This window comes from Erythrolamprus reginae, chromosome 3 (assembly GCF_031021105.1).
Source record: "Erythrolamprus reginae isolate rEryReg1 chromosome 3, rEryReg1.hap1, whole genome shotgun sequence".
Lineage (NCBI taxonomy): Eukaryota > Metazoa > Chordata > Lepidosauria > Squamata > Dipsadidae > Erythrolamprus > Erythrolamprus reginae.
The window spans coordinates 43,687,476-43,713,620 of NC_091952.1; the positions used below are offsets into that span (position 1 = coordinate 43,687,476).

Here is a 26,145-nt window from a genome sequence, read left to right on the forward strand (position 1 = left end):
TCAAGTATCAAGTTAGTGAGTCCTTTCTTCTCATTAGGCGGCCAAAGTATAAAGGTTAATGAAAAGCAAAACTTACCCGAATAAAAAACTACCTCAAAAGGGGCAGCACAAAAGAACTACAGGCCAATTTATTTATTTTATTTATTTATTTTGTCCAATACATAATACACATTGAACAGAAAGATATGTAATAATATAAGTAAAGAAAAGAATAGAAGATAAGATATAAAAGTACAGTGGTACCTCAAGATACGAACCCCTTGTCTTACGAACAACTCGTGATACGAACCCGGGGTTCAGAAAAATTTTGCCTCTTCTTACGAACTTTTTTCGAGTTACGAACCGGCGTTCGGAGACTGCTTGGAAACCACGCGGCTGTTTTAAAAGGTGACAGCCGGGCGGCGGGGCTTCCCAGAAACCTCCCGAACACCGGTTCGTAACTCGAACAAAGTTCGTAAGAAGAGGCAAAATTTTTCTGAACCCCGGGTTCGGTTCGGGAGGTTGCTGGGAAGCCCCCCAGCCCGGCTGTCACCTTTTAAAACAGCCGCGCCGCTTCCCAGCTGTCTCCCGAAGCCGAACGAGGAAGTTCGGCTTTAGCGTTCGGCTTCAGGAGACAGCTGGGAAGCGGCGCGGCTGTTTTAAAAGGTCGCAGCCGGCCTGGGGGGCTTGCCAGCACCCCCCCGAAATCCGAACGCGGAAGTTCGGCTTTAGCGTTCGGCTTCAGGAGACAGCTGGGAAGCGGCGCGGCTGTTTTAAAAGGTCGCAGCCGGCCTGGGGGGCTTCCCAGCACCCCCCCGAACCCCGAACCCGGGTTCGGGGGGGTGCTGGCAAGCCCCCCAGGCCGGCTGCGACCTTTTAAAACACCACGCCGCTTCCCAGCTGTCTCCTGAAGCCGAACGCGGAAGTTCGGCTTTGACGTTCGGCTTCAGGAGACAGCTGGGAAGCGGCGCGGCTGTTTTAAAAGGTCGCAGCCGGCCTGGGGGGCTTCCCAGCACCCCCCCGAACCCCGAACTCGGGTTCCGGGGGGTGCTGGGAAGCCCCCCAGGCCGGCTGTCACCTTTTAAAACAGCCGCGCGGCTTCCCAGCAGTCGCCGAAAGCCGTTTTTTTGCGGGGGTTTTTTTGGTTGCACGGATTAATTGACTTTACATTGTTTCCTATGGGAAACAATGTTTCATCTTACGAACCTTTCGTCTTACGAACCTCCTCCTTGCACCAATTAAGTTCGTATCATGAGGTATTACTGTATAGGTGAACATACAGTATTTGAAAGGAAGAAAAGATAAATGAGATAAGGAGAGACAATTGGACAGGGTACGGAAGGCACACTGGTGCATTTACGCACACCCCTTACTGACCTCTAAGGAACCTGGAGAGGTCAATTGTGGACAGTCTAAGGGATTGACACTACTGAGTCGGGTAATGAGTTCCATGCTTCGACAATTCGGTTGCTGAAGTCATATTTTTTACAGTAAAGTTTGGAGCGGTTAATATTAAGTTTGAATCTGTTGCGTGCTCTTGTGTTGTTACGACTGAAGCTGAAATAGTCATTGACAGGTAGAACGTTGCAGCATATGATCTTCTGGGCAATACTTAGATCGTGTTTTAGGCGACGTAGTTCTAAGCTTTCTAGACCTAGTATTGATAGTCTGCTTTCGTAGGGTATTCTGTTTCGAGTGGAGGAGTGAAGGGCTCTTCTGGTGAAGTATCTTTGGACATTTTCAAGGGTGTTGATGTCCGAGATGTGGTATGGGTTACCTGCTTACTAACAAGTTTCAAATTACTAATTGATTCAGAGAGGGGTGGCATACAAATCTAATAAATAAATAAAATAAATAAATAAACTGTTGCAATTAACAGCATATAACACAAGCTTTCCCCACCTGAGCAGGAAGGAAGCTACCCTAATAGCAGAATAACAAAAAAACAGCTAACTGACAAAATGAGAAAGAAGATCAACTAGAATGTAGCGTGGACTGATTAGAAGAATGCATTCGACTGCCTGTCATATGATTAGATAATCAAATTCCTAGAAATAACAGGAGTCAGTAGAACATCAGAAGCTCTGTGCAAAGATCGATGGCACAATGGAAGACAAGGTTGCTGATCAATGGTGATAAACAGAGGTTAATATCAAAAAAGGAATCTTTCAAGGAGATTCACGATTACCACCACCACCACCATTTGTTATTGGACTGTTTCCCTTGTCAACAATACGGCCATTTAAAATATATGCCAGGCTATTCTATATCTCCCTTACATTGACGATCTAGAGCTACATGGAAAAACCCTATCTGAAATAGAACCATTTTTATTTATTTATTTATTTATTTTTTCATTTGTCCAATACACAAATACATAGGAAGAAAAATAGACATGTGGTAATATATATGAGGGTGAAAGTTAACTTGGAGGAGAGGATATATGAAAGAAAGAAAATATATATGATAAGTGAGAGAAAGGAAAGACAATTGGACAGGGGACAAAAGGCACACCAGTGCACTTATGTACGCCCCTTACCGACCTCTTAGGAACCTGGAGAGGTCAATCGTGGAGAGTCTAAGGGAGAAATGTTGGGAGTTAGGGATTGACACAATTGAGTCCGGTAATGAGTTCCACGCTTCGATAACTCTATTGTTGAAATCATATTTTTTACAGTCAAGTTTGGAGCGGTTCGTATTAAGTTTGAATCTGTTGCGTGCTCTTGTGTTATTGCGGTTGAAGCTGAAGTAGTCATTGACCGGTAGGACGTTGCAGCATATGATTTTGTGGGCAATACTCAAATCGTGTTTTAGGCGCTGTAGTTCTGGGCTTTCTAGGCCCAGGATTGTTAGTCTATTTTCGTAGGGTATTCTGTTTCGAGTGGAGGAGTGAAGGGCTCTTCTGGTGAAATATCTTTGGACATTTTCAAGGGTGTTGATGTCTGAGATGTGGTATGGGTTCCAGACAGATGAGCAGTAGTCTAGGATGGGTCTGGCAAAGGTTTTGTTGGCTCTTGTGAGTAGTGTGAGATTGCCTGAGCAGAAGCTGCGTAGGATGAGGTTAACAACTCTAGAAGCTTTTTTGGCGATATTGTTGCAGTGGGCTTTAGCACTTAGGTCATCTCTGTCTACATATGCAGTCAAGATATAGCTATTGAGTTTGAACTATGCAAATGTGCCACTCTTCCAATCAACAGGAGAAAATATCAAAAGCTGAAGGAATCAAGATGCCCTATGGAAATAACATCAAGAGCCTGGATGAAGATCACCTGGTCATCCTTAAAACTGACAGCATCAATCACACTGAAGTCATGAAGAAGGTTAGAAGTAAATATAAATATATCATGAGAGTGAAGATCGAAAAGTCAAAACTCAGTGGAGGAAATACCATTGAGGCAATTAACATGTGGGCTATGCCAGTGATTAGATATATGTCTGGAATAGTGGTCTGACCTCAAGCAGAACTAATCTCTCTTTTACACTTATTTGGGACAAAACAATTAATGTATTTCCTTCCCGGTTTGAATTGACCTGCAGCCAATTTTACCTTTCAAGCAGCTCTCTTGAAATACATTCAATCAGAAATCTAGAAGTCTTTCAGGTGGCACTTTGTGAAGCACAGATCTGGCATTATGTAGAAATAAAAATCAGATGACTGGCTTCTCCTACAGCTCAAATCAAAAAGGGCATGGAGGGTATTGTCCAATGACAGGACAGGGTGGGATCATAGCAGCCATAAGCAGCCAATAGGATCCCTGACCAAGTCATCATTAAGATAGTGAATGAGATGTCATAAATGTGTCAGAAGAAATGAAGAAAATGCTATTTTAAGACCAGAACAGCTAAAAAAATGAAATTAGGCTGCCATGCCAGTAGACAGTGGACGAGACAGAGCCTGGATCACGAGGACATGTCCTCTAAAAATAGTCTGTGGATTATTTCTGATCTAAGGATGTCTTAAATGCGTCTCATTTCTGGGCTGGGGACGAGCTTTAAAAATATTGGGAGGACATTTATTTATTTTGTCCAATACACAATGAGGGTTTTAGTAGGTATATATCTATATACACATAGTAAAATACATGATGAAGGTTATAGAGGAGATACTCATAGTAAAATATATCTAAGAAATAATAGAAAAGAAGGTATAGTAATAGAACATATCAATGAAAGAATAGAAGAAGAGATATAGGAATAGAAGAAAGGTATAGGAGATATAGGAGAGCAATAGGACAGGGGACGGAAGGCACTCTAGTGCACTTGTACTCGCCCCTTACTGACCTCTTAGGAATCTGGATAGGTCAACCGTAGATAATCTAAGGGTAAAGTGTTGGGGGTTTGGGGATGACACTATGGAGTCTGGTAATGAGTTCCACGCTGCGACAACTCGGTTACTGAAGTCATATTTTTTACAGTCAAGTTTGGAGCGGTTAATATTAAGTTTAAATCTGTTGTGTGATCTTGTGTTGTTGTGGTTGAAGCTGAAGTAGTCGCCGACAGGCAGGACGTTGCAGCATATGATCTTGTGGGCAATAATTAGATCTTGTTTAAGGCGTCTTAGTTCTAAACTTCCTAGCCCAGGATTGAAAGTCTAGTCTTGTAGGGTATTCTGTTTCGAGTGGAGGAGTGAAGGGCTCTTCTGGTGAAGTATCTTTGGACATTTTCAAGGGTGCTAATGTCTGAGATGCGATATGGGTTCCAAACAGATGACATGGCATGGAAAAGAAAAGATGCCAGACCCGAGTGTATTGTGATTAAGTGCAAATGAGCATATACTAATTCTTAGTGGATCAGGAGGCTCTGTGCACAGTCACTCAGGCCCTCATCACCTCACATCTTGATTACTGCAATGCACTTTACATGGGGCTACCCTTGAAAAATGTTCGGAGATTGCAGCTAATTCAGAATGCAGCCGCGCAAGCTGTTGTTGGTGTACCTTGGCTCACCCACTTAACACCAATACTCCGTGGCCGGCATTGGTTACCAATTAGTCTCCGGCCACAATTTAAGATGTTAGTTATTACTTATCTAGCCCTACATGGCTTAGAACTAGACTATTTATGGGACTGTCTCCTGCTGCACATCTCCTAGAGACCAATTAGATCCCACACTTGTCCGGGTCACATCAACTAAGCAATGTCGGTTGGCGGGCCTGTGGGGGAGGGACAGGGGTGGGCTACTGCCTGGATGGGGGGGAAACGCAGCGGGGTAGCAAAAATGGAGCTCCACCCCAGAGCATCCAGTTTGCACTGAAATATGTTGAAAGAAAATGCAGGGCATCCTGCATAAGCCACTCCCAAAGTGTTTTGGTAGCCCTTCACTGAGGAGGGCCTTCTCTGTGGTGGCCCCGGCTCTTTGGAACCAACTAACACCCCCCCTCCAAGATCTGTACTGCCCCTATCCTACTGGCCTTCCGAAAAGCCTTGAAGACCTGGCTTTGCCGACAGGTCTGGGGGTCGTGAGAATTAACATCTTATCTCCAGCCAAACATTTTCTGACTGATATGCATGATGGTATGATAGTATTGATTGGACTAATGTTTTTTTTATTGTTATAAATTATTAGGGTTTTTTAATGTTTATAAAGGGGTTTATTTTAAGGAGTCCTTATTATTATTAGTGTTCAATTTGACTTTTTATGTATTATTTATATGTTGTGAGCCTCACTGAGTCCTGTGTGGGTTGGGTGGCGCAGCAGGTAGAGTGCTGTACTGCAGGCCACTGAAGCTGACTGTAGATCTGTAGGTCAGTGGTTCAAATCTCACCACCGGCTCAAGGTTGACTCAGCCTTCCATCCTTCTGAGATGGGTAAAATGAGGACCTGGATTGTTGGGGGAAATATGCTGGCTCAGTTAAAAAGTGCTATTGCTAACATGTTGTAAGCCGCCCTCCAGTCTTTTCATATCCCTTCTTCCAGTGAAGGCCTACCAAAATTTTTACTACCACAGTGTGGGCGTGGCTTATGCAGGACATCCTACATTTTCTTTCAACGTCTTTCAGTGCAAATTGGGTGCTCGGGGGTGGAGCTCCATTTTCGCTACCCCACTGCGTCCCATCCCGTTCCCCCCTCCGTCCCGGCAGTAGCCCACCCCTGCCTTCTTCCCACTCTTCCTTATTGCTTCCATTTACAGATCCAGGTGGTCCGTCCCATCATCCCACTGAAGTTTGGTCAATGTCTGGTGTATTTCCTCCATCTCTTTTGCAAGTACTGTACATTAAGAGATTTAACAGATAAATGGAGTTGGAAGGGACCTTGTAGGTCATATATGCAAAACAGAAGATACTACATTTACAATACAGATACAATATCGCCAAAAAGGCTTCTAGAGTTGTTAACCTGATCCTACGTAGCTTCTGCTCCAGCAATCTCACACTACTCACATGCAGTGTTCCCTCTAATTTTTTTGGGGGGTGGGCGGAAAAGTATAGTGTCTGAGTGGCAGTCCCTTCGGGACTGGGCGGCACAGAAATAATTAATAAATAAACAAACAAACAAACAAATAAAAAAACCACCCTGCTTTGCCTTAGATAATTTCAAAATAAAATACTGTACTGTGTGTCTATAACAGTGAGCTCATAATAGGGCAACTCTATCAATATCAAAATGCCACTTAAATAGTTGAGCCAGTTTCAAACTAGATTTTGATTTTCTTTCTCTCTTCCTTACTCCCATTCTTTTTCTTTCTCTTTTCCTTCCTCTCTTTTTTCTATCTGTTTCTCTCTCTTCCTCTCTTCCTCTCTCTCTCCTTCCCTCTCACTCTTTCCCTCTCGGCTTCTGGGCAGGTTTGGAAAACTCTGAGTTGATGATGATTTTTAAGTGAGCGATTGCTCACTGCTCAGCTTAGAGGGAACTATGCTCACAAGAGCCTACAAAACCTTTGCCAGACCCATCCTTGAATACAGATCATCTGTCTGGAACCCATACCACATCTCGGACATCAACATCCTTGAAAACGTCCAAAGATATTTCACCAGAAGAGCCCTTCACTCCTCCATTCGAAACAGAATACCCTACGAAAATAGACTAACAATCCTGGGTCTAGAAAGCTTAGAACTACGGCGCCTAAAACACGATTTAAGTATTGCCCACAAGATCATATGCTGCAACGTCCTACCGGTCAATGATTACTTCAGCTTCAACCGCAACAACACAAGAGCACGCAACAGATTCAAACTTAATATTAACCGCTCCAAACTTGACTGTAAAAAATATGACTTTAACAATCGAGTTGTCGAAGCGTGGAACTCATTACCGGACTCAATAGTGTCAACCCCTAACCCCCAACATTTCTCCCTTAAACTCTCCACGATTGACCTCTCCAGGTTCCTAAGAGGCCAGTAAGGGGTGTACATAAGTGCACTAGTGTGCCTTTCGTTCCCTGTCCAATTGTCTTTCCTTTATCTCATATATCATATATATTTTCTTCCTTTCATATATCTTCTCCTCTATTTTTACATATTATCTTTATATACCGTATATTACTTCATGTCTATTCTCTTCCATATGTATTGTGTATTGGACAAATGAATAAATAAATAAAATAAAATAAATAAATAAGATAATAATAAAATAATAAATGAAAAAAGGCCTCACAATTGCAACGCGTGTTCACCGCCACTCTCCCACCCTAACCGCCTCCTCCCCTCTCTCTAAGAGGCAGGTCAAGGGGCAGGAGTGGCAAACGGTGAGCCGGCAGAAGTGACACTTTCTTTCCTTTCAAGGCCACCCATTTGAAACTATTAAGTGTTGGGCGCTTGCTTTTTGATAGCCCTGAAAACACAGGCAGTTTATTTCTTTTAAACAATCAATCACAGCTGCTGTCAGCACAACAAATACCCTAACCCTGCTTTTTTATTTTTTTATCTCGCTCTGGCCTTTCCCTTCTCTCTGCGGTAAGTGTTTCCTGCCTGATGCGTTGGACTTTAACTCTGCCATCTAAATAGGTACTTATCACTTAACATGGAGGTGATGGCTTGACATGTTTTCTGTTTCCTGCCCTCCCCTGCAGAGTGGGGAAGCAGTCAAAGTGTTGTTAATAGCTGTTATCACTTGAGAACTGTAACCCCAATGCAATGAGTAATAGCGGCCTCTGTTGTGCTTTATCATAGCACCAGAAGTATCAGTTCCAAGTTGTGAACACCAGCATTTTTATTTTCGGGCACTTTTTCAAGACGACATAAACTCAGTCTCCCCTTGGCCCCTTTTGAGTATCCAAACCAGACTTCAAGAAGACTTAAAAGCATTTAATCCAGAAATGTCCGATGAAGGAACATTCGGACAATTTGACCCTTAGTTTGTGTTTCACTTGAGACAAATGCCCTAGAGCACAAGTCACCAACCTGTGGTCCGTGGACCACTGGTGGTCCCTGAGAAAATGTTGGTGACCTTGAAGAAATTTTGGTCCCTGGGCCAGATATGGCCGAGTGCAATTAATCCAGTCCAGGAAGAGGAGAGGAGAGGAGAGGAAAAGGACTCTGGACTAAGGGACTGACTTTCCCAACAACATCAGCAAGCCAACATCAAACAAACTTCAATTATTTTGTAATAATTAAACTACCTTTTAGTAATTTTGTTATAAATAAACAACCTTTAAATATTTTGTTATGATTAAATAAACATATATGGTTTTTTTTTATATATATATGTCACGTTTATTTTTTTGCTGAATTTGAAAGTTAAGAGAGACTAGGATAGATCTATTTCAGCCTTATTTTGGCCTCATCAGCTAGCCATACCCTCACTGGGACTTGAACCTGCAACCCTTGCCTTGTAACGCAGAGAATTAACCTCTAGGCTACTGTATCCAATCCCTTCAGCTCTGCACCAGGGAAGGGTTACATATTTTTGTGTCGAATTATCCTGGTGTATTGAAGGATACATATATATAAGCATTTATAATTTTGTTATTTAAAATAGGTGCATTTCATATTAATAAAATGGAAGATCTCTGATCATTATTTTACAAATGTTTTTATCTTATTAGTGGTCTGCAGGACTTAAAATTATGAATTGGGGTCCGTGGATTTTAAAATTATGACCTTGGTGGTCCCTGAGGTCCAAAAAGCTGGAGACCCCTGCCCTAGAGTCTATGCTGCAAAGGCAACTGAGGGAGGAGATGACGTATTCCAGTTTGCATGGATGAGGGTTACTTTCATTTCCTACTCTTTTGTAACACCATAATCAATTCAATTCAATTTATTAGATTTGTATGACGCCCTTCTCCGAAAATTCGGGGCGGCATAATCACATCAAACCACTTCAAATCTATATTAATCTGCATCATAGCATTGGTCCTTTTAATTCGGAAGTGGTGAATTATGGACTCTTTAGGACTTGTGGACCAACTCTCAGAATTCCTGAGCCAGTATGATTCGTTCAGGAATTTATTTTTATTTTTATTTATTTATTTTTTGTCCAATATACAATACATATGGAAGAGAATAGACATTAAGTAATATATATAACGATAGCAAGTAAAAAGAAGAGAAGTAGATGGGAGGGAGAGAATATATATGATATAAGAGATAAGGAGAGAATATATATGATATATATATATATTATATATATATATATATATATATATATATATATATATATATATAGAGAGAGAGAGAGAGAGAGAGAGAGAGAGAGAGAGAGAGAGAGAGAGATAAGGAGAGAATATATATGATATATGAGATAAGGAAAGACAATTGGACAGGGGACGATAGGCACATCAGTGCACTTATATACGTCCCTTACTGGCCACTTAGGAACCTGGAGAGGTCAATCGTGGAGAGTCTAAGGGAGAAGTGTTGGGGGTTGGGAGTTCACACTATTGAGTCCGGTAATAAGTTCCACACTTCGACAACTCGATTGTTAAAGTCATATTTTTTACAGTCAAGTTTGGAGCGGTTAATATTAAGTTTGAATCTGTTGTGTGCTCTTGTGCTGTTGCGGTTGAAGCTGAAGTAGTCGTTGACCGGAAGGACGTTGCAGCATATGATCTTTTGGTTGAAGTCACAAGTCATCAAATGTCCTTCATTCCTCATGCCTGATTTAATTTAGTATTTTCTACAATGATTGGCACTGGCTAATTCTCAGCCTTGCATTGAACTTGAGATATTTTAAAATATAAATCTACTGTAAGATTTAGGCAATGTTCCTAGCACTTAAAGCATTCCAATAAATTTCTATTTGGTTGTTTGGAGAAAAATTATGCTTGAATTTGATTTCAGATTAGAGCACCTTTATTGTCTATCTCACAGCTCATAAGCTTGAATTATGAACTATGTTTGAACTAATGTTAACTAATCAGAGCCAGATAGTTTCAATTTCTCCTGAATTTTTTTTAAAAAAGATGGAAAAATGGAAAAGACATTCTGATCTTAAATTTATTTGCCAGGAAGTAAACTCACTGATTTCAATAAAATTTCCTTTCAACAAGCATGTTTATGACCACTGCCCCAGTAAATCAGATTTTTATCTTATTTATATAGAACCAATATTCTTACTATATTCTCTGGCATGAATACTAGCCCTAACTACTGACATATTTCAAAAACAATAGACAGTTCTTTGGATTTTCCCCTTCTCCCTACAGCCACGGTGAGCAGATTTAATTATTCATCTTTTAATTGTCTTTTACTTTTAAATATGAAGCCCTGAGGTATTTTATAATTTCCCCAAGGTCATCATAAAAGTACCTAGCAATGCTGCTTCTAACATCTATAGACCCAAAGGGCCCTGATACTATATCATATCTTTCCCAACTCAAACTCTAGAGAGAAATTTCAGAAAAGAGCACATTGTCTATAATAAAATGTCCGGAGACAATTTCATCAAGTACTTTCTCCTTTGAGATTTTAATAACTTGGCACAGATAATAATGTATGAAACCAAAAAAAAAGGTTAATAAGCTATGAAGGAGCTGTGGGGAAAGGAATTTAAAACTGACTGGACATCTAGAGTCAGCGATCAAATACTCAGTAGCTCAATATATTTGAAAAACAAAATAAAACATTTGCAAATACAAATTGTAAATAAACTATAAAAATACTTCATCTACTTTGCAGAGTTTTATTACAGCATATTTGTTGTTGAGCATTCTGACAGTTATGCATCAATGCATTTATGAATCTGCATAATGCCCATATTAGGGGAGATGAGACTAGGTTGCTTGATTTTAATAAGAGTCCTAAATTGAGAAATTGAAGATATTTTGATTTTCAACACTAATTTAATGTTTCTTTTGGAACACTATTCCCAAAATTAATGTTATACAGTATTACAGTGATACCTCTACTTAAGAACGCCTCTACTTAAGAACCTTTCTAGATAAGAACCGGGTGTTCAATATTTTTTTGCCTCTTCTTAAGAACCATTTTCTGCTTAAGAACCTGAGCCCGGAAAAAATTTCCCAGGAAATTTGGGAGCAGCATGAAGGCCTGGCCAGTTTCCTGCCATTCCCCCTTTAATCCCAGCCATCTCGGGCTTTTCTGGGCTGCTAGTGGAGCCTTTTGGTGGCGCTTAAGGAGGCTTTGGCAGTCCAGAGCGAACAAAGCATTTTCCTTTCTCTGGGCACTTGGAGAGGGAATAAACCTCTGCCAGTGCCCAGAGAGAAGAGCGTCACGAAGGCCCGGACAGTTTCCTGCCATTTCCACTTTAATCCCGGCCATCTCTGGCTTTTCTGGGCTGCTAGAGGAGCCTTTCGGTGGCACTTAAGGAGGCTTTGGCAGCCCAGAGCGAACAGAGCGTTTTCCTTTCTCTGGGCGCTTGGAGAGGGAATAAACCACTTCGCTGTGGTGACTCCCTCGCACTGCCTCCTATACATCCGGCGCGAGGTTGCCTCCCAAAGCATTTGGACGCAGACAAGCAAAAGGGGGCGCTTCGCCCTGGCTGAATCAACTTGGCTTCAGCCAAACCGAGGAGTCACCACAGTGAAGGAAAGGCGCTGGCTACAAAGCGAGCGAGTGAGAGGAGAGGGGAGCCCTTCAGCATGGGATGGAAGAGGAAGCAGGTAGCAGCAGCTGCTGCCTTTCGGTCAAAGGAGTGGGAGGTTCCCCCCTCTCGCCCGCCTGGGTTTCTCTCTCTGGTGCAGTATGTGGGAGGCAGCCTCGCCCCGGGGTTATGGGAGGCGTGTGCTCCTCCTCACGGCCTCAGAGTCCCTCTTTTTTTTTTTAAGCCTTAAAGTTTTGGACTTTTTTGATTCCCCTCACCTCACCTTCTTCCTTCGGAAGCAACTGTCCTCTTCCTCTTCTTCCTCCCCCCCGCAAATTCCAAGCTTTTATTTCTTTCCTAATGGGTTTGCACACATTATTTGCTTTTACATTTATTCCTATGGGAAAAAGTTGCTTCTACTTACAAACTTTTCTACTTAAGAACCTGGTCATGGAACGAATTAAGTTCTTAAGTAGAGATACCACTGTACTTGAAAATCTATTTTATTTTTGTTTCTTTTATTTTGCTCTTTTTTCCTTAATTGATTTTAAAAAACCTATTAAAAGCAAAGTCAATAAAGAACTAACAATCGTACTTAGACTTATATACTGCTTCATAATGCTTTGCAGCCCTGTCTAAGCAGTTTACAGAGTCAGCATATGCCCCCCCCCCCCAAAAAAAAATTGCGTCCTCATTTTACCGACTTTGGAAATTTGGAAGGCTGAGTCAACCTTGAGCCGATGAAAATCGAACTCCTGGCAGTCAGCAGAATTAGCTTGAAATACTGAATTCTAACCATTGTGCCACCACAGGCAAAGAAAGAAAGAAAGAAAGAAAGAAAGAAAGAAGGAAGGAAGGAAGGAAAGACAGGGAGGGAGGAAGGGAGGGAGGGAGGAGAAGAAAGAAGAAAAAAGAAAGAAAGAATGAAAAAGAAGAGAGAGAAAAGAAAAGAAAAACAGACATTATTTATAGATTCTTGAGTGGAAAAGGCCATAGTGAAGGAATTACTTTATGTTACAAAATTGACTGGAATTCTTTTTTTCTTACAAATAACAATGGAAAAAGAGTTTGTTATGGCCACACTTGTAGTGACACTGTGTCTGTGATTCCAAGTCATGATCCTTGGCCCGTCCTTTTGAATGTATCAACAAAAGGGAAATATACTTTGGCTTAGGAATAAAGACTAACGTCAGCTTATTGCTTTCTTCCTCTCCAAGAGAAAGACAAGTCTGGTTTTATCTAGTGACCAAAGAATGGACAGATGCAGACAACTGTTTATATACATATATACATCTGAGAAATGGGTCTGTTCCAGCTCCAGTTATCTTAGATGAGAAAACTGGGTGGAATGAGAGTCTGATTTATTTGACACTTAATATTTTTTTACACCCCATTGCAAGTACATAATGCAACAATCTGTCCGGAGTTGGCCAAGTCAAAGATCTGCCAAGAAAATGATCAGGCCAACTAACAACAATATGTTCAAACAAGAGCTCAGTCACTTCCTAGTTCCAGTCTGCAAAGAGGGGCGGCATACAAATCTAAATAATAAATAAACAACAAATAAATAAATAAATACATTCTTCTGCTGTCTACCATATAATTCCATATGCAGAGTCTAATACTTAGGTTGGGCTTTGGGAGCAATCTGAGGTGGGCTGCTAAGGTGGAACGTTGACGTGTGCTCGCACCCGTGGCTCTGAATGATAGCGGAGTCCAGCGCAATTATGCTACTGTACCTGGGCAGGTAGCGAAATCATGCGTGACACACAAGTGCACCACCTGCGTGCCTGTGAGTGATTTCGCTACCTGCCCAGGTGCAGTAGCATAATTGCGCTGGACTCCGCTATCATTCAGAGCCACGGGCGTGAGCACATGTCAATGTTCCACCTTAGCAGCCAACCTCTGGGAGCAATCTATGGCAGGAAACGGATACTGGGTACAGCCAAGGACTGAACTGCTTCCAGGATTGGGTTCCTCCTGGTTTGACCTGGTTCGCTTGAACTAGTAGTGATCTGCTGGTGATGTCACAATGACATCAAAAAATCGGATTGTTCGGTGCCAGTCTTTGGGTGCCATTTGGGATTATTTATTTTTCTTTTCATTTCTCTGTTCTTTTTTCTTCTACGCATGCACAGAAGCTGGCGGTGAGGTAAGCAGTCCCTTCACAGAGCCACTTTTCCCTGTGCCCGAGAAAGATCCAAAGGCACAGAGCCACCTAGAGGTAAGAAAATGAAACATTGAGGGAAGGAGCCCCCCCCCCCCCGTCCAAAACTGCCAGTGTTGCAGCCTCCCCCTGTCCCCGCAGCTTGGACCTCCAAGCAGAAGAGGTCCTCAGCTCTTGCAAAGAAGGAACAGCTCTCTGTGCTCTTCACTAGCTTTCTTCCCCTTCACTGTTTTTGCTGGGAAATTTCGTGCAGCACAGCGAACTGTAGAAGCCGTGAGTCTCATCCGGAAAGATCTGGCTGGGTAGGAGTGCCTCTGTCCACCAGCTAATGGCAGCAGGCTCAGCTGAAGCCCAGATGGACCGAGAAACTGCAGGGAGCCTCCTGTGTGTTGCACCCCCCTCCCAATCTTCACTCGCGCACCTGCACCACCAGTGTCTCCTGAAGAAGGATGCACTGCTTTCTTCTTTCTCCCGCTGCTGCTGCTCTGGTGCAAGAGAGAGAGAGAGGAAGAGGGAGAGTGTGTGTGGGTGAGAGAGAGAGAGAGAGAAAGGGAAAGAAAGAAGGTGTCTGTGTGTGAGAAAGAGTGTGAGAGAGAGACAGAGATAGAGAGAGAAAAATAAAGAAAAAGGAAGAATGTATGTCTGTGTGTTTGTGTGTGAGAGAGAAAGGTAATGCGGGGAGCCTCCCATGTGTTGCACCCCCTCCCAACCTTTGCCTGCATCGCCAACATCTCATGAAGCTGCCATCGCATTTGAGCCAGGGGGTGGACGGGGGAACCCGCTAAGCTGGGCACCCAAAAACGCCACGGGAGAAGGCTCGGAGCAACACATTGGAGGCCTTGGGTGTCTGCTGCAGCCGCCCACATCTGCCTCGGGTCCCACTGAGAGACCTCTGAGCTGCTCTGGCTCCCATTCAAAAATGTCACCAACTACCTGATAACCTTGAAAATTTTATTTTGTGGGGATTGGTGCTTTTGATTCAAAGCGAGTCATTCAGAAAAAAAGGATGCGGCATTTGGAGTAAATGCAATAACCAGCAAGTGAAGATATAGTCAAACATAACATTCAGAAGCAGTACCACCCCTTAGAGCAGTGTTTCTCAACCTGGGAGTTGAGGTCCACCCATCTTCAAACTACCAAGGTTGAGAAACACTGTCTTAGAGAAACTTGTTTGGTAAGAATGTAATAGCCTACTGGCAAATATGTACTTTCCTAAAGTCTGCCCACCAACCTTGCTCTACCTCATATTTCTGCCACCAGTTGTAGGTGCAAATACTATAACTTTTATTTATATTTTATTATTTGAATATGCTAGTAGCTCTGGAGATCAAACAGTGAACACTTCAAAATGAATAAACAAACAAGAATCTTGGGGATTCCATTTCTAGGAAAGGTGTACCAAATCAAACTAAATATAAATTTATGTAACAAGGTCCTGGAAATTGTGTTAAATATTGGTGTGGGATCAGGAAAAAGCAGACAGAGCAGGAAACAGAAAATTGTACATTTTTGTTTTATCACAACAATATTCATTCCTAACGAAGTCCTTGTTAGATACTATATTTCAGAAGTTCGTGCTGATGAAAGCTGACGAGGATGTGTTAGCATTAAGAGAAAATATTTCTGCATCTTAAGGAAAAAACAGGAGTTGTTCAAGCAGTATTTGATGTAACCAGTAATTTTAATAATGAATAAAGAGAGTATTAAACATAATCAACTGGGATTCACCCATGTAAATGAGCAAAGTGCACTGAATATACAGAAACTCAGGCTTCCACAATTGTCCACCCTCCAGATGCATTTGGGATTACAATTCCCAGAATTCCTAGTCAAAAGAAGCTCAAGAGGCAGTTACAGTCCCAACACATCTGTTCTAACACCTTGTCATGAGTGTCATGAATGACAGTTCCTTATGGATAATAATGTAGTAAATTAAAGCTGTACTTTAGGAGTAGGGACTCTGTGGCTTTCCAGATGCTGAGGAACTACAATTCCCAGGACAATCAGCCAGCAAAATCATTGTAAGTTTGGCCTTATTTGAAGTATACTTTTTGGGATCTGTAAGCCAACTCTTCGTACAAATGCTAATAACAATTTTTGGCCAAATGGATGGGAAACACACACAAACACATCAGGAGATCCTTCTGAGTATTGTTTCAGGAGAGAGGGTGCACAGAAGAAGACAATCTGTGGTCCCAGCAGATACCCTGTTTCCCCGAAAATAAGACGTACCCCGAAAGTAAGGCATGTCAGAGGTTTTGCAGAATTTGCTAATATAAGGCACCCCCCGAAAATAAGGCGTAGTCAAGTTTACATACGGTACGGTGGAAAAACATACGGTACCATTCAAAGCTGTTCATAGCGGTACCGTAATAATGTGGTGTCCCCTGCTGGCCCCTTCCATCGCTTTGTACCATCCAGTACAGCAGACACAGTCTGCTGCTGTCTCACCGCCATTACAGTCTCCACTACAGTGCGTAGACTGTAGTTCCTCTGGTGGCCAGAAGCTGCAATAGCGGGAGTATACTGTTGTACCATATAAGTGCCGTCGTTTGTGTGTGTGGGTGCCATACTGACAGGTACCGTACCATAATCAGTGTACTATACGGTACACTTTCTTTGTGGGTGTCAGCTTTTCTGCCTGTGAATTTGTCTTATTTGAAAAATATAAGGCACCCCCCAAAAATAAGACGTAGCACAACTTTTGGAGCAAAAATTAATATAAGACAATGTCTTATTTTCGGGGAAACACGGTATGTAATTTTTGGATACATAGGACCTTTCCGTTATTCTGCTTTAATCCCCTCCTTCAAAAAGATTCTTTGTTGTTTGAAGCTTCTAAGATTCATCCCAGCCAGGAGAAAAGGACTTTTATTGGTTATCTAGTAACTGTCACAAATATTTACCTCCAAACAGCTAATATGCTGATTTAATTCTTTTTCAGGCTTGGTATTTGAAGAGATATCACAAGCCAGCAATGAGCATAAACAGAAAGTATGAGACGAGCTTTTTCTCATGATGCTCTTTTTAAATTTCAAATGCAAGCCTGAAGATTCCTTATTTGTATAACTGAAGCCTTTTCTTGCATTCTGCATTTTCATGGTTGCCCCAGTTGCATTTGCTATTATTAATAATCATGGGTCTTAATCGGTTAGAGCAGTACTATAAAACACTAGAACATAGGGCATAATGCGCATAACACTAGAAGCTTATGATAAAATGTGACACCATGACTCTCAATTACGCAAAGCACACTTTTGCAGGGAAATATGCCCAGCATCCTAACTCTGTAGCTCTGTGTAGTTTAACCCTTCACTAACTGTTAATACTATCTCTATGATCCAATATATGAATAGTTAGTAAAGAGAACAGGCAGGGATGCCGGAATGCTCAGCTTTCCAAACATTCAAAATGAAGGTACAGGGTTAGAGGATAATACCAATTATATTAAAACAATTTTAGAATACTCATTCTGCTCATTTTCTAAATATCTTCATTATGCACCAAGATATTATCTTGAAGGATCTGTATACATAAAGATAGTAGCGGCTTTAACAAGCATCCTATGCCCAACAATTGTTGTACAGTTAGACACACAGGGAGGGAGGGAGGGAGGTTGCTTGGTTGATGGAGAAAAGCAAGACAATGGAGAAATTATATCATATAAATAATGTAGAGAAAAGATAATGGAAATTAACAAAAGATTACTAGATTTGGCTCACTTACCTTGGGAGTGCCTGGAGCCATGACATCCTTCAGTAAAGCATTCTTACTATCAAAATAGAAAAAGAAGAAAACATAAATAGATGTAGGGTAACCTCTTCCCAAAGAAGGATTTCAAAGTCCTATTTATTTATTTTTGTCCAATACACAATTAGGGTTTTAGTGGGTATATATATATATATACACATAGTAAAATACATGATGAAGGTTATAGAGGAGATACTCGTAGTAAAATATATCTAAGAAAGAATAGAAAAGAAGATATAGGAATAGAACATATCAATGAAAGAATAGAAGAAGAGATATAGGAATAGAAGAAAGGTATAGGAGATATAGGAGAGCAATAGGACAGGGGACGGAAGGCACTCTAGTGCACTTGTACTCGCCCCTTACTGACCTCTTAGGAATCTGGATAGGTCAACCATGAATAATCTAAGGGTAAAGTGCTTTATTTGTAAAACCCTCTCCATAAAATTCATACCCATCAGAGTAAACTTCTGGAGGCTAAAAAATCACAATTGAACCATACGCCTACTTCTGTTTATATTAAAGGTAGTCCTCAACTTCTGACCACAATTGAGCCCAAAATTTCTGTTCCTCAGTGAAACAGTTACGATAAGTGAGTTTTGCCCTATTTTATGACCTTTCTTGTCACAGCTGTTAACTGACTCTGACATCTCCATTGACTAAGCATCTCAGAAGACCACTCACATTGCAACCATTATTAATAGGAATCAGTTGCCAAGCATCTGGATTTTGATCATGTGACCACGTGGGTATACAAATGTTCATCAATGTGAAAAATGTTCATAACTCACTCATTCCAGTGTTGTTTAATTTAATTTAATTTATTCAATTTCTAGGACTTGGGGTGGCTTACAACAATTAAAAACAATACAATAGTACAATAATAAAAAAAGAAGTTGAACAACAACAGTAAATAAAAGCCCATGACCCTAACAACTCATTATAAACCCCGAAACCAATCTAACAACATACGTAACAAACAAACATAGTTCGGGCACGTCTGATGTTAAACTTCACGGCCCCCAGGCCTGTCGACAAAGCCAGGTTTTAACAGCTTTTCAAAAAGCCACTACAGTGGGATCAGTGGGAACATCAGGGGGGAGTTGGTTCTATAGAGCTGGGGCGACAACAGAAAAGGCCCTTCCCCATGGTCCTGCCAACCTACATTGTTTAGTCGACGGGACCTGGAGGAGGCCGATTCTGAGCGATCTAATAGGCCTATGAGACGTATGTAGCAGGAGACGGTCCCATAAATAGTCAGGCCCTAAGCCATGTAGGGCTTTATAGGTGATAACCAACACCTTGAATTGTGACCGGAGACTAATCAGTAGCCAGTGCAGCATGCAGAGTGTTGGTGTTATATGGGCGTACCGAGGTACACCCATAACAGCTTGCGCGGCTGCATTCTAGACTATCTGCAGTCTCCGAACATTCTTCAAGGGTAGCCCCATGTAAAGAGCATTGCAATAATCCAGACAGGCGGTAAGGAGGGCCTGAGCGACTGTGTGCAAGGCCTCCTGGTCGAAATAGGGCTGTAACTGGTACACCAGGCGAACCTGGGCAAAAGTCTCCCTAGCCACAGCTAAAAGATGGTATTCAAGATTTAGCTGTGGATCCAGGAGGACACCCAAGTTACAAACCCTATCTGAAGGGGTCATGGCATGGGGTGGAGATGTATAACTTGGTATCATCAACATACTGATGATACCTCATCCAATGCCGTTGGATGATCTCACCCAACAGCTTCATGTAAATGTTAAATAGTAGGGGGGGAGAGGACAGATCCCTATAGCACCCCACAAAGGAGAGGGGTGCACCTCTGCCCCCCCACTAACACCAACTGCGAACAACCAGAGAGATAGGAGGAGAACCACTGTAAAACAGTGCCTTCCTCTCCCAATCTCTCCAGCCGTCACAGAAGGATAACATGGTCGATGCTATCAAAGGCTGCTGAGAGGTCAAGGAAGACCAGGATAGAAAAATGTCCTCTATCCCAGGCCCACCAGAGGACGTCCATCAGTGCAACCAAAGCAGTTTCTGTGCTAATCAGCTTCATCCAAGGACCATCGGAGCTGGAGTGCCACCACCTTCTCAACAACCTTACCCAGAAAGGGCAGGTTGGAGACTGGCCTATAGTTCTTCAATTCAGCTGGACCCAGGGACGGTTTATCGAGGAGGGGTCATACAACCGCTTCCTTCAACAGTTGCGGAAATGACCCCTCACTCAAGGAAGTATTAATCAACGCCTGGATCCAGCCGCGTGTTACCTCCCAGCTATCCGAAACCAACCAGGAGGGACACGGGTCCAGTATACAGGTGGAGGAACTGACAGCTGTTACTCTATAGCTGCCCATCAGTGCTCTTCATTCAGAAACAATTTGATGTTCACTAAATTTCTAAATCTCAGTAACATTTCTCAGCAGTTCCAGACATTCACAAAATACTTGGGCCAGTTCATATAATGGCTTTCAAATAGAATATATATGTATACAATCTCAGTCAGAATTGAAAAACATAGACATCATAGAGGGCTGGATCTGAAGAAAAGATGACACAGGGTGAGTAGAAAATAACTAAAATTAGATAGGCTTTTCTGCAAACTATAGGAATTCCTTCACTATTTGGTTGGCTGATTTGTTAATTTCACTCCATTTCCATTTAACGGCTGAAAGGAGGTTCACACCATGTTGATCCTCCCGCTTTCTCCCTTCCTTCCCCGGAGCAAGATGCTTCACATTTAATAATGCCTTTCAACCTCACTCGAGACAGGTTAAATTTGAAACAATTACATATCAAAGGCGATGGGGCGGGGAGACCCCACACTGTAATTTTTTTGGTTATTAAAGTAATCTCTCTCATGTAAATTCTCTCGCTAACATGCCACAAACAGCATTAGGAAATAAATGATTTCCCCATGATTCGATTTACCAATACAAAGCACCTGCAACAGGCAAAAAACAGGGCTGTGATATATGTTGCTGAGGCTGATGTTTTGCGCTGCATGACTCCCACAGCTGGAGAACCCCCTCTGTTTCTCGGGGAGGGTGGGTGATGGATGGATGGGGGTGGCGGTCAGGGGAGGTAGGAGGAGACGGTGGGGAGAAAGAATTGTACTTAATAATAAAATTTGTATGCAAGTCAGTATCCCAAGCTAGGGATGACTGATCGGCAGCCAGAAAGTATTAAAAAGGCTTGCTAAACAGATGCTGACAATAGAACAAGACATATCAAATCAAATCTATTCCAGAAGCATTAATACACACATACGCACGCACACACTTTTCTTCCCAATCACAGCAATATGGGAGACATCAATAAATTTTTATGAGACTTTCAGAAGATCAACATGCTACTGGATGTGACAAAAAAGCAATGTGGCTGTCATGTTCGCTTTGTTGGGGACACTTTAGCCCCAGATGTCGAGCTGTGGCAGCACTGAGTAGAAATTGAATTTGGCTGGCTTTAATCTGCCTTTCGTTGGCAGATGGCTAGATGCTGTAAAATGAAGCAAAGAGGGTTTTTGGAAAGGGTTGTGTCCTAGAGACTGTTTCCTTCTATGTAGCACTTGCCTTTATATAGAAACTGGGGACTTTTTTGGTCACAATCTCAGCATCCCCTAAAATGGAAGTCCAAAGTCATCCCTATGTTAGAAACACACCCAGTTAACTACTCCCACCAATAAAGAAATATGGGTATAGAGGTGTGTGCACATATAAGATAGGTATAAAAGACACTAATAATGAGAGCAGCAAATTATTTTAGGCAGCATAAAATATGATTTATAAAACTCGATCAAGTTTTATTTTCTTAAAAGTAGTGGCATTTTAATGTCCTAAGAATATTTGAGCAGAGAGCGGGTATTTGAAATGCAATGCAAAAACTATCTGTCAAAATAATTTAACTAATATTAATCCAAGTTATTAACTTCGAGTTTCGATCTTTGGATATGTCTTCAAATAAAGACAATTATGAGGTCAAACCACAGATTATTCAATCTCTTATTCTCTTAGCAGTAATTTGTATTGCTTGCTTTACTATAAGAACATTAAATCCAATCTACACATTTCTTCCAACTCACCTCTCTCCTTGAAACTGAGGTCAGAAACTAGGGTTTTAATTACATAATTTCTGTATACCTTGACCAATATATTATGGTGGTTTCCTTTTATATTTCCTTCATGCAGAGATTATCATTACAGAGTTACTAGCTGAAAAGCTATAAGCGAAGGGGGGATACCCTTCCTATAAACAGTGCTGGAAAATTAAAAATGGTAAAGAAAATCATGACCTTTAAAGTTCAAACACCTTTCAGCACCTTTAATTTTTTTTTTGCTCCAGGCCCTTCCAAAGAGCACAATCTTTGGAGACCTCAGAATTCTCTTTAATCACTAAGCAAGTCAGCAGTGGTCTGAAATCATCACACATTTACATAGTAATAACCTCAGATAACACTCCCAACTTTATTTCATAGCCAGCATATTGCCACACAGTGAGAGATCCGTGTGGTTTAAATTATAACCCATACATAGGAAATTAGTTGCTAACTATGATCTTCACAGGTTTCTCTGACATTTCTAATTAAGATGATTTACATAGAATTATCCTTTGTAAGCAAAAAAATATGTGTGTTTTGCTAGCTAATAAAATATAATTACTTCACACCCTACCTACCCACCCTTTTTTCAAGTTAAAGTAAGTTTTAATCTGTTTGGGGAATTATTTATCCAGTTTATTATGATAATACAGCTTACTTGCTCATTTTATAGGGAAGCAAATTATAAGAAAAGAGTGATCAGGTAGAAGAGAGTTTACCTTCTATGGGATGGGGGAATTTGATAGGCAGGATATCTGTTATTGAGGTTTTGTATCTTGGCTAAGATTAATTCAGCTTTCATAATGATGCATTTCTAAAGGAAAATGTCATGTGCATATCTATGTACAAATAAATTTGCAAATATTTGATAGTATGTCCACATGCTAAGAAATTAACTATTTTATATAATCTGTAATATCAGCATTCTAAAACCTCCAGGCTGGAAAGAATAATATAAAGAAGCAAGCTGATAAACAACTAGTTAAAGCCACTGGAAAAAAAATCCCCCTTCAGAAATATTTCCATTTTGTGTTACTGTAGCTGTTTTGTAAAATCACAGCTGCACTTCCAAAGTTCCTCGTCAAAAACAAAATACTTTTTCCGGCCTGTCCATATTGTTTGGGATGACAGCTTAACAAATCATCTGTAATTTGTCATCCTTTGCGTTGATAAAATTACAGTATTCAATACCTTTCAGACTGTACGTATTGTAAGTACTTTGAAAAAAGTTTAAGATTCAATAATTACACAAAGATCTCTGGATGCTCTAAAAATACAATAAATAAGAAATAATATCTAGCTTTCTGCTTACAAAAAACTCTCAGGTAAGAGACAGGAAAATTACCATTTAAAAAAATCTTAGAATGCTCTTGACACCACCAGCCATTTAAACATCTATTCTGGTTTATTATAAGGCTGTCCAGAATATGTCACAAAAAGTCTCAGACATAATAAGCATGCACAGCTACCCTGAGATGGCTTTATATATCATTGTAAACCAGTTTTGGCCTAGCTTGTGCGAACTAAGCAAACTGTGATTCGTTTAAATAAGATATTAAATAAACCATAGTTATGTGGGATGTGTGAACTCAGTTTTTTAATACTTGGACAACTGGTCATTGAATAATCTCTAAGACATCTCCTAGGCCTCTTATTAACTAGATCAGTGTTTTCCAACCTTGGCAACTTGAAGATATTTGGACTTCAACTCCCAGAATTCCCCAGCCAGCATTTGCTGGCTGGGGAATTCTGGGAGTTGAAGTCCAAATATATTCAAGTTGCCAAGGTTGGGAAACACTGAACTAGATCATGGAGCACTTCTTAGATCCAACTGAGATGAAAGAAGTAAGTGGAAAGGACTCATCCTTCAGCAAACATTTCAATTCAGCATTGTAATATCAGTTTGAAATTAACCCTCTTGGTAACTATTTCTTTGGAGCAACATATTACATTTCTATACAGAAGAGTAACAAACCACAGCAGTGAAAAGGTTATCTAAAAGTAGTTTTGATCCAAGATAGTTCTATGGTAAGACAGAATGGTGAAGACTTTTTTGGGCATGTATGCACACACAGAGACATATGATCTAAATCTGATTGAGAAATATAATATGATACAAAAAATCATTACGGTCAAACTGAGCAAATAGCATGCTGAAAGGTTAATTTTTAGATTAAGCCATTTCCCTTTGTTAGTTCCATCTTCCAACTATCACCCTAAAAATCTTAACACAATTTGAACATAATGATATATCAGTCATTTTTGTTAATAGCTTGGCATGTGGATTCCCCTAAAATTTGCTTAAACCTAAGATTGTGCAAACCTGTTTTTGTGTTGTTTTGATATATGCTTTCCTTTGAAAGAGAAAGTTTTTGAAAGTACTTGCTGCTGCAATCAGATTTTTATTTGAAACAAGGCACATAATATTTATTTATATACCAAGGAAAAACATTAGTCAATTTCAGTGCTTTTAACAGCAACAGATCTCTCAAAGTTCAAATGGGATTTTTCTTCTCGAGTTCTCTAAAGTTGCAGAGTAAATGTTCTAGCAATGAGCTACAATCTTTCCCTATTGTTCCTATTAGGTTTTTGTGCACACACTATATATTTTAAATAAGAATTGCCTGAAAATTTTACTCTAAAGCAACAGCAATAGTATGAACAATGAAATGCTTTCTTTGAGCTACATTTGGATCCATATCCTCAGCAAATTCAGTTCCAGCTGAGCACCAAAATACCGTAGATAACTGTTTGAGAGCTTAATGATGGAAGATATATCAAAGCAAAATTGAAAGCCCATTTTTGCCTTTACCTTATTTAGGAGACATTTATTGCCATTTGTAGGATACTCAGCCTATATATAGGGGGAAAAGATGAGATGTATGATTGTTTTTTATATTAAGGGTTTTAAATTGTTTTAACCATTGGATTTGTACTGTTTTGTTGTTGTGAGCTGCTCCGAGGCTCCGGAGAGGGGTGGTATACAAATCTAATTAATAATAATAATAATAATAATAATAATAATAATAATAATAATAATAGGTGTTTTGTTGCAAGGGGAGAATCCACTATTTGCTCCTTTGAATCACGGAACACCCAAGCTTCAAAAAGCTAAACTAATGTTTATAAATTCACAAAAAGTTACCCTACAGCAGCAGAGAATTAGATTTGCATTTACTGTGAGCTAAAAATAAATTTTGGAAATTAAAAAAAAAAGCAGTTTAGTACTCAGTGACTGAGGAAACTAAATGTCTATTATCTAGGCATCTCTTCAAATGAGAATCAGTAGCAGGAATTACAGTTCCTACTGAAACAAATTAACTTCAATTCAGATAAATGACTTGGCCACAGTGTAAATGGCAAACTGTTGCCTTTATGAACACCTCATAAAGAGCCTGCATTTTGTATCGGTAAACAGCTTAAAAATACTTTATTTATGAACAAAGGATAAGCAGAGATTTTCTGTCTGTATGCAGCAACTTTAGGACAGAACTCTATGAAGCAATTATTCACATTAAGATCAACTTGGTGCTGAAATACATTTTTTTGCCTCTCCTTATAGACCAAACACTCTATGAGCTGAACTCTTTCATTCTCAGGAAATGAAAAGATGGGAACAGAAAAATATGATGCCAGCCAACTAAAGATAAGATAGTAGCCAGAAGGAAGATTAATGTGGGTATGTATCTTAATCCCCAGCTCTGCCTTTAATGGCTCATAAGAATACATACAATTTATCCTTAAAGGAATTTTTAAAAGACACAGAAACATTTTCCTAGCCATTCAGGTGTCCAAGCTATCCTTCTGCCCAGGCTTAAACCCACTTGCCACTTCAGCAGGGTATTTGGCTTCACCTTTATTAGCTAATTAGTTCAATCGAAGGGGGCGCTTTTTATGAGCCAAATAGGGAACCTCACAGTTCCTTTTTGCCTCTAGGCCCAACCCTGGGCCATTTCAAGGCAGCCAATTTATTCACAGCCGACAAACTATAGTTTTGTATGTATCACATGGTTTTTTTGCTAAATTTTTAAAATTAAGGGAGACTAAGAGACTATTTTAAAAATTCAGCAAAAAAACCTTTGTGATACATATATATATATGTATTATAAACATATATAACTTACAAGGCAGAAGCCCCGGGATCAAATCCCATTAAGCGTATGGCTAGCTGATGAGGCCAGAATATATATGTATATATCAATCACATGTTTTTGCTGAATTTTTAAAATTAAGGGAG

At 40.5% G+C, this 26,145-nt stretch overlaps 1 long non-coding RNA gene across 1 annotated transcript in view; it reads right to left on the minus strand.

Annotated features, from left to right (window-relative positions):
* LOC139163832 (uncharacterized) overlaps positions 1-26,145 on the minus strand; it is a 58,357-nt gene that overhangs the window by 17,772 nt on the left and 14,440 nt on the right. The window contains exon 2 of the long non-coding RNA XR_011558530.1: positions 17,792-17,837. This is a non-coding gene — a long non-coding RNA (uncharacterized lncRNA). The remainder of the gene's footprint in view (positions 1-17,791; positions 17,838-26,145) is intronic.